Below are 2,500 nucleotides of genomic sequence, written 5' to 3' on the forward strand. Positions count from 1 at the left end.
AATAATCTTTCATAAAAAAAAAAAAAAAAAGAGTCAATGCCCGATCTCTGAATCTTAGCAGGTTTAGGTCTGATTAGTACTTTGATGAGAGACTGCCTAGGAATACCAGGTGCTTTAAGCTTTTGGGTTTTCATTCCTACTTATATAATGTACTGGCGATAAGATTGGCTGGTCTTTAAATAGCCCTCTCTTTGCAGCAGACTTCGCTTACGGCCATACCATCCTGGCTATGCCTGATCTCGTCTGATCTCGGAAGCTAAGCAGGTTTGGGCCTGGTTAGTACTTGGATGGGAGACCGCCTGGGAATACCAGGTGCTGTAAGCTTTTTGGAAATTTTTCACTTAGTATATAATAATTTTGCCAAAAAATAGAGTCAATGCCAATCTCTGAATATTAGCAGGTTTGGGCCTGGTTAGTACATGGATGGGAGACTGCCTGGGAATACCAGGTGCTGTAAGCTTTTTGGACATTTTTCACTTAGTATATAATAATTTTGCCAAAAAATAGAGTCAATGCCCGATCTCTGAATATTTGCAGGTTTGGGCCTGGTTAGTACATGGATGGGAGACTGCCTGGGAATACCAGGTGCTTTAATCTTTTTGGAAAATTTCACGAATTATATAATAATCTTTCATTTAAAAAAAAAAAAAAAAAAAAAAAAAAAAGAGTCAATGCCCGATCTCTGAATCTTAGCAGGTTTAGGTCTGGTTAGTACTTTGATGAGAGACTGCCTGGGAATACCAGGTGCTTTAAGCTTTTGGGTTTTCTTTCCTACTTATATAATGTACTGGCGATAAGATTGGCTGGTCTTTAAATAGCCCTCTCTTTGCAGCAGACTTCGCTTACGGCCATACCAACCTGGCTATGCCTGATCTCGTCTGATCTCGGAAGCTAAGCAGGTTTGGGCCTGGTTAGTACTTGGATGGGAGACCGCCTGGGAATACCAGGTGCTTTAATCTTTTTGGAAAATTTCACGAATTATATAATAATCTTTCATTAAAAAAAAAAAAAAAAAAAAAAAAAAGAGTCAATGCCCGATCTCTGAATCTTAGCAGGTTTAGGTCTGGTTAGTACTTGTATGAGAGACTGCCTAGGAATACCAGGTGCTTTAAGCTTTTGGGTTTTCTTTCCTACTTATATAATGTACTGGCGATAAGATTGGCTGTTCTTTAAATAGCCCTCTCTTCAATCAATCAATCAATCACCTTTATTTATATAGTGCTTTAAACAAAATACATTGCGTCAAAGCACTGAACAACATTCATTTGGAAAACAGTGTCTCAATAATGCAAAATGATAGTTAAAGGCAGTTCATCATTGAATTCAGCTATGTCATCTCTGTTCAGTTGAAATAGTGTCTGTTTTTATTTGCAATCAAGTCAATGATATCGCTGTAGATGAAGTGACCCCAACTAAGCAAGCCAGAGGCGACAGCGGCAAGGAACCGAAACTCCATCGGTGACAGAATGGAGAAAAAAACCTTGGGAGAAACCAGGCTCAGTTGGGGGGTCAGTTCTCCTCTGACCAGACGAAAACCAGTAGTTCAATTCCAGGCTGCAGCAAAGTCAGATTGTGCAGAAGAATCATCTGTTTCCTGTGGTCTTGTCCTGGTGCTCCTCTGAGACAAGGTCTTTACAGGGGATCTGTATCTGGGGCTCTAGTTGTCCTGGTCTCCGCTGTCTTTCAGGGCAGTAGAGGTCCTTTCTAGGTGCTTTTTGGACATTTTTCACTTAGTATATAATAATTTTGCCAAAAAATAGAGTCAGTGCCTGATCTCTGAATATTAGCAGGTTTGGGCCTGTTTAGTACATGGATGGGAGACTGCCTGGGAATATACTGCCTTTAATTATAATTTTGCATTATTGAGACACTGTTTTCCTAATGAATGTTGTTCAGTGCTTTGACGCAATGTATTTTGTTTAAAGCACTATATAAATAAAGGTGATTGATTGATTGATTGAATACCAGGTGCTGTAAGCTTTTTGGACATTTTTCACTTAGTATATAATAATTTTGCCAAAAAAAAGTCAATGCCCGATCTCTGAATCTTAGCAGGTTTAGGTCTGATTAGTACTTTGATGAGAGACTGCCTAGGAATACCAGGTGCTTTAAGCTTTTGGGTTTTCATTCCTACTTATATAATGTACTGGCGATAAGATTGGCTGGTCTTTAAATAGCCCTCTCTTTGCAGCAGACTTCGCTTACGGCCATACCATCCTGGCTATGCCTGATCTCGTCTGATCTCGGAAGCTAAGCAGGTTTGGGCCTGGTTAGTACTTGGATGGGAGACCGCCTGGGAATACCAGGTGCTGTAAGCTTTTTGGAAATTTTTCACTTAGTATATAATAATTTTGCCAAAAAATAGAGTCAATGCCAATCTCTGAATATTAGCAGGTTTGGGCCTGGTTAGTACATGGATGGGAGACTGCCTGGGAATACCAGGTGCTGTAAGCTTTTTGGACATTTTTCACTTAGTATATAATAATTTTGCCAAAAAATA

General features: G+C 39.6%; 3 non-coding genes across 3 annotated transcripts; all 3 read left to right on the plus strand.

The window, feature by feature from the left end:
- Positions 1 to 205: 205 nt before the first annotated feature.
- LOC128000820 (5S ribosomal RNA) lies at positions 206 to 324 on the plus strand. Its single transcript, XR_008173595.1, has one exon. It is a non-coding gene; the product is annotated as a 5S ribosomal RNA (ribosomal RNA).
- A 516-nt stretch (positions 325 to 840) lies between these two features.
- On the plus strand, positions 841 to 959 carry LOC128004616 (5S ribosomal RNA). The gene has a single exon (XR_008177302.1). It is a non-coding gene; the product is annotated as a 5S ribosomal RNA (ribosomal RNA).
- Positions 960 to 2,199: 1,240 nt separating this feature from the next.
- Positions 2,200 to 2,318, plus strand: LOC128000822 (5S ribosomal RNA). The gene has a single exon (XR_008173597.1). It is a non-coding gene; the product is annotated as a 5S ribosomal RNA (ribosomal RNA).
- The last annotated feature ends 182 nt before the right edge of the window (positions 2,319 to 2,500 follow it).

Source organism: Carassius gibelio, chromosome B22 (assembly GCF_023724105.1).
Source record: "Carassius gibelio isolate Cgi1373 ecotype wild population from Czech Republic chromosome B22, carGib1.2-hapl.c, whole genome shotgun sequence".
In the NCBI taxonomy this organism is placed as follows: domain Eukaryota; kingdom Metazoa; phylum Chordata; class Actinopteri; order Cypriniformes; family Cyprinidae; genus Carassius; species Carassius gibelio.